At 33.9% G+C, this 18703-nt stretch overlaps 1 non-coding gene across 1 annotated transcript; it reads right to left on the bottom strand.

Moving 5' to 3' along the window:
* Window positions 1-17537: 17537 nt before the first annotated feature.
* Window positions 17538-17644, bottom strand: LOC126021727 (U6 spliceosomal RNA). The gene has a single exon (XR_007500211.1). It is a non-coding gene; the product is annotated as a U6 spliceosomal RNA (small nuclear RNA).
* Window positions 17645-18703: the final 1059 nt, after the last annotated feature.

The following is an 18703-nucleotide window of genomic DNA, read 5'->3' as shown; positions in this document are numbered from 1 at the left end:
TTTCAAAATACATTTATTTTAATAAAACTATATTGATTCACTATTTCTCCTCTCCTTAAAATTATTATCTGCAAGTGAAAGTGACTAACTAAAAATACTTCGGTCTAGGTTAGAACTACCCTTAAATTTCTTTTTTTTCCCCCTAGGGAGGTTGGGCCACTTCTGGTGATGCTCAAGGGTTACTCCTGGCTCTGCACTCAGAAATCACTCCTGGCTTGGGGGACCACATGGGAGGCCAGAGGATCAAACTGCTCTCTGTCCTAAACTAGAGCAGGCAAGGCAGAGAGGCCTTACTGCTTGAGCCACCACTCTGGCCCCATAACCTTTATTTCTTGAAAAGAATAATTTCTCATTCTAGCCTGAACTCATAGATCCCTGTGGAGTTGGTTAGCTGTGCATGTCAGCATCCTGTAGGTACTTAGAGTAAGTAGTTGTCTATTAAAAATAAATTGGAGTGATGGGGCTGGTGGATTAGAGAGAAGAAAGCATGTATTTCTCAGAGCTATTCCACTCACTTCCTACCATAATGAGTCATAGTCAACATAAACATAAAGTATTTTTTCCTTTAATCTGTAGAATCACAAGAAGTATATGCTATAGAGAATAGGGAAGTTAGGGTGGTACCAAACTAAATAAAATCCCCTCCTGAGTTTGTTGTTTGAGGCACAGAAACAAATTTAGATTTAAGGGCAAGGGTAAACAGAAGTTAAACTGCCCTTATATTTGGATTTTAGGAAAAAAGACAGTTTTTCTTGTAATTACTGATCATTGATTGAGTTTCTATAGCTAAAATATCTCTTTATCAAACAAATTCAAATACACAAGAGAGTCAAAGTGAGAACAGAGCAGATAGAATGCTTGCTTTGTATGAGACTAATTTGGGTTTGATTCCTGGTACAACTGCAGTGTAGAGTCCCCACCTCTCACCCCAAGAGTGATCCCTTAAAAAGCAAGTTCAAGAGAAAACCCACTGCACCACTCACTGGACATGACTCCCCCCTGAAAAAAACAAAACAAAACAAAACAAAACAAAACATGGGCAAGATGTTATTTCTCTGCATTTTTCTGATCAAGGAAGCATTTTTTTCTAGTATATTCCTATGTGTGAATGTCCTCCTTTCCTCTAAAAAAAAATCCATGCATTTTTTTTCTGTCAATTAAATATATGTGGTTACATAAAATCACACCTCCACATTTTTTATTTAAATTTTTTTTTTCTATAGCCTGTGTTGGCCAGGCTAGTATTCTAACTTAAATGTTGGTTTTTAATCAAAATAAAATCTAAGTTTGTTTTCTTGATTACTTGTGAAGCAACAGTTTTATTTAAAAGAAAAATCCTTAGGGAATTGTAGAGACAGAGAGAGATACAGAGATATACAAAGAGCGAAAAAAAAACAAAAGCATATAGGCAACTAAATTGGGAAAAGGTTAAACTTTGTTTCTCCTGGAATTTGGCCTGAAGTTCTCTGCTTATAAAAAAGTAAATCTATGTGCAGTTGTAGGGAAAACTGAACTCTTGATACTCTCAGTTTTCTTATCATGACCTTTAGATTCTAACATAGCTTCTTAATTTCTAATGTCCTACCTTTCTAGGTGGCAATTTCATTTCTGCATGTGAACTGTGCCATACTTACTCCATTGCCAAAGAGTTCAGAATATGTACCTCAAAAGGAAGTGTTCAAAGCTTTTAAATTTTATTTGACTACTTCTGTGAATTTTGGATGAGAGGTAATAAAAAAGGGAAAACATAATTCTTGTGAATCCTTTATAGGAACAATGGAATGGTATCATATGAAAGATATAAATGGTATAGAATGCTGTACATTTTTGTTTTTGTTCCATATTTGAAACAAATCTTATCTAGTGTTACTTAAGCACTTTTCTTTCTGACAATTCCTTTCTGCCTTAGAAATTTTTATAGCCCATTGAGCATGTCAGTATCTGAAATAGTTAAACACGTCAAATATTTATTGATAAAATTTTTATTTTAAAACATTCAGATTCAATTTCACAATTCCATATAAGGTTAGCAAGGCACAATTTCAGAAGTTAGGTTCTAGATAATCCATAGCCTCTTATCTACATTGGCACATTACCAGAAACAATCCCCACTTATCCGTGAAGACTATTGTTTAATATCAGGGTGCAAAGAGATCTATTTTGTACTTTTGTTTGGTTCTCTCCTACTGACAAAAAAATTAAGCTAGCATAAGATAAAATAATCAGAAAAAAGTTAAAAATCTTGGTAATAGCATGCATATATATAACACCAGAGGGAAGCATAGTAAACACAGGTAGAGTTGTACAGATATGTTAACACCTTTTTAAATTCAGACGATTTTTTACATGAAAAAGTCTATGAAAATATTACTTTTTTTTGCAGTGAATCTCATACATATTTTCCTCATATTTGTTTTAAGAGAATTTTACTGTAATCTACATGCAATAAAATTTTTTCAGAAGACAATTTTGGATAATCAATTTTTGCCATTTTATATTGTGACAAAGGATGCAAGGAAAAGGTGCAGAAAGAGGAGAGATGAGGGACGTGTCTAGATAATAGGGACAATATGATTACTAAAGTTTTGCTTAAATAGACTATAACAACTAAGGGCAGAATAAGTGTTATGTAATATAAATTGAATATTACAGAGACAAGCATTTAGACAAACATACACAGATGGATAATGCAGGCATATAATATAGGCCTATGGAAATAAAAATATAATCTAACCCAGTGAATACAACCTACAGATTGACAGACTATGGAGACACCAAGAGGAAGAGGATGGCATCAAAGACCAACACAAGTCATCAACCAATTAGTGACTGATCAATAACTAAAGACTGGGCAAGAGGAGAGTGTTGGAAAATATGGGCAAGATGTCTAAGCAGCAGAGAAGCAAAGCAAGAATATAAAAAGAATATAGGAGAGTAGACAGATATAGCATGGAGGTAAGGTGTTTGCCTTGCATGCAGAAGGACAGTGGTTTGAATGCCAGCATCCCATATGGTCCCCCATGACTGCCAGGGGTGATTTCTGAGCGTAGAGACAGGAGTAAACCCTGAGCGCTGCCAGGTGTGACCCAAAAACCAAATATATATATAGTTATTGGCTTGCTGAGTCAGACACAGAAATTTTAGTTTATGAGACCGTTACAGCCCATCCAGGCACTGCATGACCTGTTAAATGAAGAGGTGTCATAACAACAACAGCAGCAACAGCAATGACAACAATCAGAAATAATAAAGAGCTGTAACTCTGAAGACAGCTGATGTTTGATAATCTTCATGTTTTCCACAATGACCTTGAAGTTACTTGATATCTACTGTAACAATACTTATCATCATGAATAATATATTCTGTAGACTAATATTATTATTAACCCCAAGGTTTAACTCACTTATCTTTAACAGTTTTTTTGATATTCACAGAAAAGTTGAAATTTTATTTGAGCCCTGTTGTCCTGACAAATAGCTAAACAAACAGCTACAATAACAAAAATGACCTCATTCCCCCAACTATAACCAGGAATGTTCTATAAGCACAAAGATAGGAATAAACTATTAGTGCCACAAGTTGTGTCCAAAATCCAAGAATAATAAAATTTATCCTAACATTATTTGGGGGGACTTACTGAGAACTTCTTTGTGCTTGTGAAATGGCCAGATAGTCACTCTCTTTTACAAGGCATAAATGATTAGTCTAGTAAACACAGTTATTCTGCACAAACTATTGACCAATTTGATTTTTCCAAACTTAAGTTATTTTATTCCTTTTTCAAGGACTTAAATTTCGCTCTACTGTTTGGACATGTGCAAAAAATAGTTTAATCTGCTATTGGTAGATGGAATTACTGTCTTCTAACTGCTCCCCAAGAAACCTCAATAACTACATTGAAAATATTGTTTAGTTCATTGTTATAATGTGTTCAACACCACATGTGGTTCTTTCTATCCTTGATTTAGCCTCTCCATAAAATAAAGTATTTTCTACATAAATTTGCTAATACTTAAGAAAACATTCTAAAGATTAATATTAAAAGACAACTTTAATTTCTACAAAGTTTAAAGATAAGGTCGTTTTTATTTTCTCAGGGGTTAGAAAAGGGTTAGAAAAAGGCTGATAAAAACTAAATTCATAGGATATTTAATATTAGAAATGAAGGATCGTTCATGGTAAGGATTTTATTTTTTAATTTTTAAATTTGTGTCTAGATTTTAGAAGAAAGCTTGATTAGCTCAAATCAAACAGTTTCTTTTTAGATGAGAGGAGTGAGAAAAAAGTTAGCCCATGAGGAAATTTTATAGGTTCTATCACCCCATAGTCTACAGTCCAATCACTGTTCCTTCACTGTTCAATGAAGACAAGATTATAGCTTTGGATTTCAAATTCTTACAGTAGAGGTCTGTCTTGACTTTGCATTGGATCTCTTGTTCATTTGCTCCTCAAACTAAAGAACAACTGAATCTTCACACTTACTTTTACAAATATTCATGCTGGCAGTATTTTCCTGCAGTATTACCTTTCAAAATATTAAAATTCTTTCACAAATCAAATTTAATTATTTAAAATTATAACTATTTAAGTTTGTATTTTTTAATTGAATATAGGTTGCCATGCTATTTTCTTTTTTTTTTTTTTTTTTGGTTTTTTTTTTTTTTTGGGCCACACCCGGCTGTGCTCAGGGGTTACTCCTGGCTGTCTGCTCAGAAATAGCTCCTGGCAGGCACGGGGGACCATATGGGACACCGGGATTAGAACCAACCACCTTTGGTCCTGGATCGGCTGCTTGCAAGGCAAATGCCGCTGTGCTATCTCTCCGGGCCCGCCATGCTATTTTCTACCTGTTCATGATGAGCACTTGCTCCTTAGCTAGTATGTGCTACTTCTACTGTTACTATATGGTCTTTTTTTCCTAGATTGATGGAAAAATCTATTAACTCAAGAATCAGACTGATTTGTTACAAGAATATACTCATAAAAATAGCAGCACCTTTTCCTCCACAGTCCACATTTTTCCTATCAAGTAAATAAGGAGTATGAGTTATTAAGGTGAGGTGAAAATGTCAAAACATCTTTCCTAGTATGAATAAATTGCAGATGCCATATTATCCTTTATCAGACCAAAAACAATAATTTAGGTTTAGAGAATATTTCAAGGAATACATGGGTAAAATTCACATCAATAGCATTCACAGCAATTGAATAGGGAATCAGCTTACATAGCAGGGGTTCACTGAAAGAAAGCAAGATGAGAAAGGAAGAAAGGGTTAGAAAAAGGCTGATAAGAACTAAATTCATAGGGTATTTAATATTAGAAATGAAGGATCTTTCATGGTACGGATTTTATTTTTTAATTTTTAAATTTGTGTCTAGATTTAAGAAGAAAGCTTGATTAGCTCAGAAAACATCCTTTGCATGTAGGAGTTCCAAATTTGTATATTGGCACCACCTGGAATCCAGAGAATGTCACCCAGACATTATATAAAAGATAACCCCTGACCATTGTCATACATGGCTCCTCAAGCATAATACATAAATAATTAAAAAAAACAAAAGTAAGTTTTATGTTCAAATTAAAAATTATAGAAAAACAGCTCATAAAGGAGCTTTGGAAATTTCATGGATTACAATTACTATTCTCTCTCAGGGCAAAATCTTAGTATGGTGATTCAATGTTTAGAAATAATTGAATTTAGTGACTGGCAGAAAAATTGCTTATTTCTTACTTTGAGAAAATTGTGATATTAGGAAAGTCTCTTCAATTATCTTAGTCTTTGTTTCTTTACTTAGGTTTTATGATAAGCAGAAGTTATATTTTAAAAAATCCTTGAAGGGTTTTCTTATTTTAAAATGATAATACACAGAATGTCTGTCTCCCTTCTATTTAATTTAAACATGGAATCTTAACTCTTTTATGATTGATATTTCTCAACATAGTAGAATTATATTTATATGCACTTCTTTAAGTGTTTTATAAGTCTCCTGAGGATCGGGGTGATATTTTGGACATAGGTGTTCTTTAATAATAGAACAAATGACCCTGAATAGAAGCTCATTATAACTCTATTCATCCAGTGACTGATTAGAGATGACTTACTCAAAATGAACAACAGCAAGTTTCACTTTAGCAATTGATATTTTTTTTTTAGGTTAGAGATTGCCTGCCTGGTCTGCTTAATAATCTCATTATGTGTAGAGGAGATGGAGCTATCTAAGTTTCCCCAGGGCAACCAAAGATATAACAGCTTCTAACAAAATGCATTGCTACTTGAATATAAAAAGATATCAGTCTGGGGTTGAATATTATTCATTGTGGACTAGCAGTATCAGCACCCATCTTTTTCTTCAGAGTTACTTAATTGAGGCAACAATAGTAATACCTAACATGTGAGAAATCTATTAGATGAAAACATATTGAGCAGGAAACATCCACTATATTTCTACTTAATATTACGTCATTGGGAAGACTGAATAACCATTAAGTTATCTCATAATTTAATTTAGCTCAAGAAAGATAAAATGGACTCTATTTCAACAAAAATATCAAAGAATAACTTAGTATTCCAAAATAACTTTCTTTAACCATTGCTATTTAAAAACAAAAAACACAGGGGCCGGGTCAATAGCACAGCAGTAGGGAGTTGGCCTTGCACTCAAATGACCCAAGATGGACCTGGGTTCAATCCCGTTGTTGCATACAATCCAGAATCAATCGTCACCAGTCCGGCCCCAAAACAAACACTCACAATGTTAATGAGGTAGAGAAGTAGAATGCCTGTCTTGTACCCAGGCAGGGGGTGGGGGAGGAGAGATGGAGGTCGTTGGTGGTGGGAATATTGCACTGTTGTTCTTTTTGTGACTGAAACCCAACTGCCATCATGTTTGTAATCATGGTTCTTAAATAAAGATATTATAAAAAATAAAATCAAAAACAAAACAAACAAACAAAAACTCTTCTTCCCCCATCCATATCTTCCTTGTTCTAGGAAACCTGGCAGTTACCATACTCAGAAACACAGTTGCCATTTTCTAACCAGGCCAGCTCAACAGACTCTTTTTTTTTTTTTTTTTATAGAACAAGATGTAAAACTAGTCATGAAAGATCAATAGAACGCCAGCCTATGCAGCAGAAAGCTGCTTGGGGTGAGAGGACAGGCCAAGCCCTTGCCCTGCCCAAGCCATGTTTGCCACTTCATTCATCCAAATTACTTTTTCCAGATGGCCTTGCCTCATTATTGATCCTCTATAGTTACTTTTGGACAAGGCAATCTGATCAAATTTCAGATGCAACAATTTTTTGGAACTTTTTTTTTTTTGAGGCTTTTTGGAACAAGAGTGGACACCATCTTTCAGAAGGCCTAAAAGCTGAGTACATGCCCCTAAAAGTTGTAGAATAAGTAATAATGCATTGAATCTCTGGAAAACTTCTTTTGTTTAAATCTGTCATACTATAGGAACACACCAATTTAACAAAATGGACAGCTAACAACAAGAGCTTACTAGACGTTCTGCCATTGTATTAATGGCCTCATTCAAGATGGACTAAATGCACCAGTTAAGAGACACAGAGTGGCTAAATGGATCAAAAAACTCAATCCAACCTTCTGCTGCCTACAAGAAACGCACCTGAATAGTCAGAACAAACATAGACTCAAAATAAAAGGCTGGAGAAAAGTTATCCAAGCAAACAACACCCATAAAAAAGCTGGAGTGGCCATACTAATATCAGATAATGCAAACTTTATACTCAGGAAGGTTGTAAGGGACAAAGATGGATATTTTATATTAATCAAGGGGTATGTAGAGCAGGAAGAAATAACTCTCCTAAACATATATGCACCAAATGAGGGGCCAGCAAAATATTTAAAACAACTGTTGACAAATCTGAAAAACAATATCAATAACAACACAATAATTGTGGGGGACCTCAACACTGCTTTGTCAACACTGGATAGGTCAACCAGACTGAAACCCAACAAGAATATACTAGACCTGAGGAGAGAAATGGAAGAAAGAGGCCTAGTGGATATATATAGGACACGCCATCCCCAGAAACCTGGATACACATTCTTCTCCAATGTACATGGGACATTCTCCAGGATAGACTACATGCTGGCACATAAAACATACCTCCATAATATCAAGAGGATAGAAATTTTGCAGACTACCTTCGCTGACCACAAGGCTCTGAAATTATTTGTGAATTCCAAAGGGACTCAGAAGAAAAACTTTAACACCTGGAAGTTAAACAGCCTCATACTCAATAACCAGTGGGTCCAAGATGAAATCAAGAAGGAAATCAAAAGGTTCCTGGAAACAAATGACAATAAAGACACAAACTCTCAGAACTTATGGGACACAGCAAAAGCAATACTGAGAGGAAAATTTATAGCTTTGCAAGCACACATCAGGAAGGAAGAAGGAGCTTACCTGAGTAGCTTAATGACACAGCTAATAGAACTAGAAAGTACTCAACAAAAGGACCCAAAAATAGGAAGACAGAAGGAAATAACAAAGCTGAGAGCAGAAATCAACGAAGTGGAAACCCAAAAAACAATCCGAAAGATCAACGAAAGCAGAAGTTGGTTCTTCGAAAAAATAAACAAGATTGATAGACCACTGGCAAACTTAACAAAGAAAGAGAGAGAGAGAAACTTGATAACTCGTATTAGGAATGAAAAAGGAGAGATCACTACTGATATGACAGAGGTTCAAAGGGTAATCAGAAACTACTTTGAAAAACTCTATGCCACTAAAAATGAGAACCTGGAAGAAATGGATAAATTCTTGGACTCTTATAATCTTCCACGGTTGAAAGAAGAGGATGTAGCATATCTAAACACCCCCATCACCATTGATGAAATAAAAATGGTAATCAAAAGTCTGCCCAAAAACAAAAGCCCAGGCCCAGATGGATTCACTAATGAATTCTATCAAACTTTCCAAGAGGAACTACTACCAATCCTGGCAAGACTCTTTTATGAAATTGAACAAGTGGAAACACTCCCAAATAGCTTTTATGAAGCCAACATCACCTTGATACCTAAACCAGACAGAGATGCTACGAAAAAAGAAAATTACAGACCAATATCGCTGATGAATGCAGATGCAAAGATCCTCAACAAAATCCTGGCAAATAGGATTCAATACCTCATTAAGAAGATCATCCACTACGATCAAGTAGGTTTCATCCCAGGAATGCAAGGATGGTTTAACATCCGTAAGTCTATCAACATAATACACATCAACAACAAGAAAAATAAAAACCACATGATTATATCAATAGATGCAGAGAAAGCATTTGACAAGGTCCAACACCCATTCTTGATCAAAACTCTCAGCAAGATGGGAATGGAAGGAACCTTTCTCAATATAGTTAAGGCCATCTACCACAAGCCAGTGGCAAATATTATCCTCAATGGAGAAAAACTAAAAGCCTTCCCTCTAAATTCTGGCACAAGACAAGGCTGTCCTCTCTCACCACTCCTATTCAACTTAGCACTGGAAGTACTTGCTATAGAGATTAGGCAAGAAAAAGATATCAAGGGAATCCAGATAGGAAAGGAAGAAGTCAAGCTCTCACTGTTTGCAGATGACATGATGCTCTACTTAGAAAACCCTAAAGACTCTACCAAAAAGCTTCTAGAAACAATAGACTCATATAGCAAGGTGGCAGGCTACAAAATTAACACACAAAAATCAATGGCCTTTCTATACACCAATAGTAATAAGGAAGAAATAGACATTAAGAAAACAACCCCATTCACAATAGTGCCACACAAACTCAAATATCTTGGAATCAACTTGACTAAAAATGTGAAAGACCTATACAAAGAAATCTATAAAACTCTGCTCCAAGAAATAAGAGAGGACACGCGGAAATGGAAACACATACCCTGCTCATGGATTGGCAGGATTAACATCATCAAAATGGCAATACTCCCCAAGGCGTTATACAGATTTTTAACTTTCTTTTTCTCTTTTTTTCTTTATATATTTTCAATAACTTTGCTTTCATTTATCTGAAAACAACTTTATTATAATCAACTATGTCAACTATATGATGCATTTTCTTTAAATAAATTTAAAAAGAAAAATCTCTGAAATCTGTGTAGTGTAAAGAAAAGATATCTGTATTCAATTATGACCAATTATTTTATGTATCAAGTGTCCTGATATTAAATTTATGTACTATTAAATATATAGCAACATGTTAGTAGCTAAAAACAATGAACCATTATTATTTCAAATATTTTTCTTCATCAATCAAGAGTTCTACTATGGCCTAATACTGACTGACCTATGTTGAATTTTTTATAGAACTACTATAGAATTGTTTACTAGATCACTTTCTCATCTGAATATGTAGACAGTAGAGATGAGAAGACTTTCTTAGCAAGATTATTAAGATTGGTGACAGGAATAATATCTTCATATCTATCTTTATACTTCTGGAGCAGAGGTGGTATCTCAGTAGTCAGAGGCCTGATTTTAGTATGTGCTAAAACCTTATTTTATAGCCCAAACACTATGTACACCATCAACCCCAACTCAGTGTTGCTGGGTGAGCCTGGTGGTCTCTGGAACTGCAGTGACCAAGCAATTCTGAATATCTGAAAGATATATTAAAATACTGGCCAATTGAGCTGAGTGTTGAGTATCAATGGGACTAATTCCAAGGTCAAAGTATTTTATTCCTTTTTAAGTGACAGAGGTGCTGGGGAGTCCAACTCATTCCTAGCAATTCTCAATTGGTGGTAAGGACCAGTGGTTTATTATTGGAAACAGGAGTTTGATTCTTATGTCTAACAACCTGAGAAGATATTCACATTATAGCAAGTTGTTTCATCAAGCACTGCAAAATTATGTGTCTGTCTGGTGTTGCATATATGTTATAATCTAATTACTAGAATTAGCTCATATTTTATACTATATTACTAGAATATTACTCTAAAGGCTTTTAAGGAATCAATAAGAATTGAAGAGATTCCTTTGGTTTGCCAAAGGGTTTTACCAAACTAAATGCAATTGGAATATTTTAATTGAAAATAGCTGCCACAGACAAACACATATATTCACATACATATATTTATATATTTAATCCTAAAACTTTTTATAATTCAAAACGTTAACAAATTAGCTTAATTTTTATTTAGAAAATAATATAATATTTAAAATATGATTCATTGTCTCTTTTTTAATCTGAATTAAGACTTTAAAAGAATATTATCACTGCCCTGGTACTCCAGTAAAATGTGGAACAGGAATTGTGAATACATCTCCATTGTCTTAATAAAAATGAGAAATATTAATTTTTTTACAATAAAAATGTTACTACATGTTTTATAGCTATGCTATTTGTGGCTACCCTTCTAAAATATAATCAAACTGATTCAGGAGATAGAGTAAGGCATTTTCTTTGCTTGTGGCCAACCTGAGTTTGATTTCCAGATCCCATATGGTTACCTAAGCCTGCCAGGAGGTATTTCTGAACACAGAGCCAGGAGTAAACCTTGAGCACCACTGGGTGTGGCCTAAGACAAAAATATAAAATGATCTTTAATCAGAGTTTTGATGAATATATATCAGTGGCCATCTATTGATTAGTCAATGGCCATCTAATGGTCAATTAAATTTGTTTTCAGAACAACCAATTGTAACATTAGATGATTATTTTAATATTTATTTCCTAAATAATAAGCAAAGCAGAATATATTTTATATGCATTTGGCCAGTAATATGTCTTCTTTGTTTATCTTTCTGTATATGTTGTTGTTCAACTCGTTGTTCAAATCTTGTTGTACAATTTTTTATGAGTTGGCTGTTCTTATTTTGTAAAGTTCTATCTTTTTTTTTATATGTCTTGGATATTAACCCTTTATCTTATGAGTGATAGGAAAATATATCCCAATTTGTGGAGTGTTATTACATTCTGCTCATTATTTATTTGTGTGCAAAATTTCTTAGTTTGATGTAGTTCCATTTGTTTATCTTTGCTAAAATTTGCCTGGCCAATAGCATTGAACCCTTGAATATACCTCTAGCTTCTATGTCATGAAGAATTCTGCCTAGGTTTTCTACAATGTAACATATGGATTATAATATGATATAAAGGTCTTTTAGTCAATTTTTATTTACTTTTGAGATGATACTAAAAAGAGATGTCATATTTTTGCCTGTCATTATACTTAATGGCTAAAAACCTAAAGTCCTCCCTCTAAGATCATGCATAAGACAAAGTTGCCTACTCATATTACTACTATGCAGAATAGTATTGAAATATCTTGTTACAGTAATTAGAAAAAAGATATATTAAGGGCATACAGAAAGGAAGATAAATCAAATTTTTACTATTTGTGAATGATATATAACTGCATTTAGAAAACTAAAGACTATGTAAAACTAGAAAAATAGAAATAAAAGACTTTTTTCTGTTTTTTTTTGTTTGTTAGTTTGTTTTTTTTGGGTCACACCTGGTGATACTCAGGGGTTACTCCTGGCTATGCGCTCAGAAATCACTCCTGGTAGAACCATATGGGAATCCAGGGAATTAAATCCTGGTCTGTCCTAGGCTAGCGCTGGAGGCAGACTCCTTACCACTTGTGCTACTGCTCTGGCCCCAGAAGTAATACACTTTTAGAGTGAAGTGTCAGGCTGAAAAAAGCAATAGACCTATTTATGCACATGAGGTGAAGGAAGAGAGAGATACAATTCCATTTACAAGGTGTCATTAAAAATTAAATAGCTTGGAATCAGCTTAACAAAATATATGAAAGATTTATACAAAAATCTATAAAACTCCACTAACATCAATTAAAAACATGAGCCTGGAAAGGTAGTACAACAGGTAGGGAGCTTGCCTACATGTGCCTGACTCAGATTCAATCCCCAGCATCCAATATGATTTGATCATGGACTTTTAAGAGTGATTCCTGAGCACAAAGCCAGACGTAAGCCCTGAGCATCGCCAATGTGACCCAAAGATTTTTAAAAAGTCAAAAAAATGACATGAGAAAATAAAAACACATTCCATGTTCATGGACTAGAAGGATTAATGATGTCAAAATGGCAATCTTGCCCACAGCAATACATATATTAAATGTAGTCCCTATAAAATTGCCTATGACATGGGGCCAAAGCGATAGCAGAGTGAGTAGGAAATTTGACTAGCACACTTGTGACCTGGATTGGATCCTGGGAAGACTTTATGTTCCACATCTTTCAGGAGTAATTTATAATTGCAGAGCAGGAGTAACCCCTAAGCACTACTGAATATGGCTCAAAACCACCCAAATTAAAAATAATGAAAATACTTGTGATAGTATAGAAAGACATAGATCAAATGCTGTTAACACTTATATGGAATAATAATAAAACAACCCAAATAACAAAAGCAATCATGAGAGAAAAAAGATGAGAGGTTTCTCTTTTTTCTACTTCAAACTAAATTAAAAGGCACTGTAGCCAATTAAATAGTGGCATTGCTGGTAGGAAGGTGGCACTGGTATTCTTTTCTATAACTGAAACCCAACTACAAACGTTTGTTATCATGGTGCTTAAATAAAATTATTATTAAAAAATTTAAACTTAAAATAATAAAACTAAAATAAAGGTACTAAAATAAAGGTAGATAGAATTGAACAGTTTGCTGACTTATTTACAATTACTCTTATGCAAGTGGGCATTGATATTACACCTTGTCTAATTCAGGTGCTTCCATAATCATAGAAACAGTTAATTAAACCGCAGTGTCTCTGAGGTCATTCTCCTCCAGACTTCAGGACCAGAAGCCACTCTTTGTCCTCTTCCTCATCACGTACTTGGTATATATAATAACTGGGAATCTGCTCAAAATCCTGGCCATCTGCTTTGATGCCTAGCTTCAGACTCCCTTGTATTTCTTCTTGAGTTTCCTTTTCTATCTTTCATTGACACTGACTTCACCACCACCAAAGTCCCTAAGATGGTAGAGAACTTCTTGTTAGAGGAGACCAGCTCCTATGCTGGATGTGTGACAAAGATGTATTTTATTTATGCTTTGGGCACTGCTGACAATTGCCTTCTGCAGTCATGGTCTATGAGCATTAAGTGGCCATTTGTGACCCCATCCACTATGTCACCAAAATGAGTCTGCTCCTAATCTTGTCCTGCTTTATTTTGTCTCCTCTACTTCCTGCTACACATGCTTCTGAAGAATCACCTTCCCTTCTGTGACTCTACTGTTATCAGCCACTTCTGATACTGTCGTGCTCCTCTATGTCCATCAGCAAAATTTTGACAATAGCAGAATCACTTGTAGCTTTAGTGATCCCCACATTTTTTGCATTGCCTTATCTTATATTTAAATCTTCATTGTGGGTTTCAAGATCCCCTCAGTTGCTGGGAAATGCAAAATTTTTATACCTGTAGTTTCCATTTAACTGTGGTAACATGATTTTTTTTTAAACTTTATTGATTGATTGATTTTGGGGTCACACTCAGTGGTGCTCAGGGGTTACTCCTGGCTATGCACTCAGAAATTTCCCCTGGCAGGCTGGGGGACCATATGTGATACAGGGAATTGAAGCAGGTCCCTCCTGGGTCAGCCACATGCAAGGCAAATGCCCTACCGCAGTGCTATCTCTCAGGCCCCAATAACATGCTTTTATAAAAGCATCTTCTGTGGAAATTTACAGAACTTATCTGGCTACATTATTAACACCCAACTGGCAATTCTTATTTACACAGTTCTGTCCTCTATGCTAAATTCTTTTATCTATAATCTGAGAAACAAAGACATGAAAAAGTGGTTGGGGAAGCTGCTAAGCATAAGGAAATACTAATCAGAACCTGTGTTGTACTGTTCATGCATATCTCTGATCTTTTTTTAAACATTTTTGCTATTAGGAAATATTTAGAATTTTTTATTTATTAGGAATATTTATTAGAAAATATTAAGAACTCATGTGGTAATAGGATCACAGCAATACATTCTTGTATGTCAAAATATAACTCATTTGAGTCCTATGTAGATTTGTAACCTTTTCTGTGAGTGTGTAATGCTCAACCATTGAGATATTATTAGGATTTAGTAACTGGATGAAGTTCAACAGAAAATCTTGGCTTCCAGTGTTGGAGCTGTAAGACAGAAGGTAGGGCATTTCTTGCATGCAGTCAACCTACATTCTATTCCCAGCTTCCCATATGGTCTTTCAAGTACCACAAAGAGTGATTCCTGAGTCCAGAACCAGGAAACCCCCAAACATTGATAGGTGTGGTTTAAAAGAAAAACAAACATTAGACAATCTTATCTTCCAGTTTTCAGTTATCTCCTTCATTTCTTCCCATATTTTCTTCTCCTACAATAAAACATATCTTTTCATTCTGCTTAAATGTTCTAAAATTTTGTTTTCCCCAGCATTTCCTAAAAGGAATATTTTATCTGTTCAGTGGTTTTAGATTCCAAAGCTGTATTTTTATCAGCTGTTTGTATAATCAGTTTCCAGCTTCTTGAAATGCATAACTGTGATTTAACAAGAAAGACTCTCCACAGTTTATGTACATGTAATGCCTATTCCTTATCCCCAACTGAATAGACTGGATTCTAGAGTGAATGAAAGTCCAATTCTTGGCCCTGATATTCTAAGGACATGAGTTCAATACACATCTGTCCAAAAGGTCATCCCAGTGTGCATTGGGCTTAGGTTCCTGTGCTTCTATTCTTGTCATGTAGTGCTTCTCCCTCATAGACCTCCACTCCTCTCACATTGGTTGATTTTTAATTATACTAAATTTACACACATTTTAAATTTTAATTTGTTCCTCAAGTTATAAATTGTTTTACTTTTGCTTATGAATATTGTAGCTATGTTGAAGAATAATGTACAAGATAATCATTTCAAAATTTTTGATATTAATTCAGGGCAATATGGCAACAAAATACTTTTTGGTACTAATACTTTCTAGTTTCTAAAAGAATATGCAAATTATCTATATCCACTTTTACAAATCTAGACTAGTATTCTTTGATAAATATATATGTAAGTAAACATAGATATAAATATACATATATAATTTTGGGTAGATACCTGACAGAGCTCAAGGCTTATTTCTTGCTCTGTGCTCAGGGACAACTCCTAGTGGGCTCTGGGTATCATGTAATGTTCTAACTACTCACCAATAAAACATTTTCTTTTTGGTGATTAATATTTCAATATTTTATAAATATAATTTAGATTTTATTTTCAAAAAATATTTTACTGTCTTATCTGTAATTTCAATCCATAATATTGATGTATTTTCTTTATTTTTTCTTATTTTTTCCAATTTTAAAAATCCCTAAATAAAAGTCTGTGGAACTTTGTTTTTATTTTTAGAAACTTACCCCATTTCTCTTGTCCTAAATCAATTTTACAAGATTTCTAATTTAGGTTAATTTAAGTTTCTGTCAAACAATTCAGTTTTTAAATCTGGAAACAACCCAGATGTCCAACAACAGATGAGTGGCTAAAGCAACTGTGGTATATTTACACAATCAAATACTATGCAGCCATTAAAAAAAAATGAAGTCATGAAAGTTTCTTATACACGAAGGGACATGTAGATTATTATGCTGAGTGAAATAAGTCAGAGGGAGCAAGATAGACACAGATCAGTATCATCCATCTATGGGTTTAAGAAAATAAAAGACATTATTGTAATAATATCTAGAGAATATAGAGTTGAGGGCTAGAAGGACCGGTACATGGTATGAAGGTTACCACAAAGAGTGGTGAGTCCAGTTAGAGAAATAATTACACTGACAACTGTGATGACAATTATAGTGAGTGAGAGAAATAGAATGCCTGTCTTGAATACAGGCAAGGGGTGAGGTAGGAGGGAGTTAGAGGGCATTGATGGTGGGAATGTTGCACTGGTGAAGGTGTGGTGTTCTTATTTATAACTAAAACCCAACCACAAACATGTTTGTAATAATGGTGCTTAAATAAATGTATTTAAAAAAAATCTATGGGTAAACCAACCCTGTAGCTAAAAGCTGGCAATATTGGGAGAAAATGACGGACCAAGTCCCAACATGGCCAATAATCTCAACATGGCTCATAAGCACCGCTTTGGCAATAGTCTTGCTTCTCCACTCCTCTTGGGCTCTCTGCAGATACCAATCAGATCCAAACTCTAGTTATACCATTAATTAGGCTGATATCACTAGCAATATCTTGGAGTGGGTATAGTCATGCTCCCAGTCCTCTATATCCCACTGCCTTCTGGTACTTTCTGAAGACCTGACATCCATATTACACCCCATTAAAGCCACATTATAACCAATAATGCTTGCAATTCCTGGACCTCTTGGCCACATGACAACCCCATTTTTTTTTACTGTTATCCCCATAAGAACACACCAATTTAAAGCCATCTAATGTTCAGAAACAAATGTTGTAACAGAATTGTTAAGCTAGCAACAAGAGCTTATTGAACTCTTCCGAGAATGACTTATTGACCTAATTTTTAAATTTATTTTCTTTCACAATCTTTCATCAAATAATTTTTACCATTTAATGTATAGTACAGAATTTTACTTGTCATCCTTGTGCAGGGGACTTGCTAATCTTTTTTGTATCGTTCTAATTTTGGTATATGTGCTGCTGAAGCAAGCACAGTACAGAATTTTATACTTATAGATGTTAATGTCATTTTCTTTCTTTATGGTTTGCCATCACATAAATTGTAGATATGTTATAATGCTCAAAATACATTTCTTACACTTTCATGTGGTTATTAGAGACGAATTATAAAATAGATTTCTCTTTAATATTTATGGATATTAAGAATTCTTATTAATCTATTGTTTTGATAAATTCCAATTCTTTTAGCATAATTTACTTAACATATATGCTTCATTTTTATTGTACACATAAATTTAGACAATGTGATTTGTAAATCTATTATAAGAGTTTAAGACTGTAATGTTCTAACTACTCTACCAATTAAACATTTTCTTTTTTTTTGGTGATGGATATTTTAATGTTTTATAAATTAATTTAGATTTCATTTTCAAAGAATATTTTACTGTTTTAACCTGTAAGTTCAATACATAATATAGATGCCTTTGCTTTATTATATACTTATATTTTTCATCTTTAAAAATTCCAATGAAAGTCTGTGAAGCTTTTCTTTTAGTCTTAGAGACTTACCCCATTTCCCTTGTCCTAAATCAATTTTACAAGATTTTTGATTTAAGTTGATTTAGGTTTCTGTCAAGCAATTTAATTTTTGACTTGATGTAATTAAATAAACTTAATTGTATTTGCTTTGTCTCTTTTTAAGTCCATGGAAATAAATAGATCTGTCAGAGTTGAGTTTGTTTCTATTTTTTGCCTCCTTTATTTATTTTGCCCTCAAATATACAGTCTCTTATATCAGAATTTTACATATTCTATAATATTACATTTTAATTGTTTATTCTTTATATAAATAATTTCTACCATCTTCTTACATCTTGTCTCTAAATTTGCTACTATTTTTACCTGCATTTTCTAGTTTGTAGGTGAAACCAACTAATTTGTTTTATTTTATTTAAAGAAAGTGCATCAGACAGTTGACATAGTTTAACATAATACATTTATTTCCAGATAAGTGAAAGCAAATTATTATTTAAAAAAAAGAATAGAAGAAAAATGTAAGAGAAGAAAAATTAAAAAGAGCAAAAATAAGTAT

Source organism: Suncus etruscus, chromosome 10 (assembly GCF_024139225.1).
Source record: "Suncus etruscus isolate mSunEtr1 chromosome 10, mSunEtr1.pri.cur, whole genome shotgun sequence".
NCBI classification, from domain to species: Eukaryota; Metazoa; Chordata; class Mammalia; order Eulipotyphla; family Soricidae; genus Suncus; species Suncus etruscus.
This window is presented reverse-complemented; position numbering and strand designations above follow the sequence as displayed.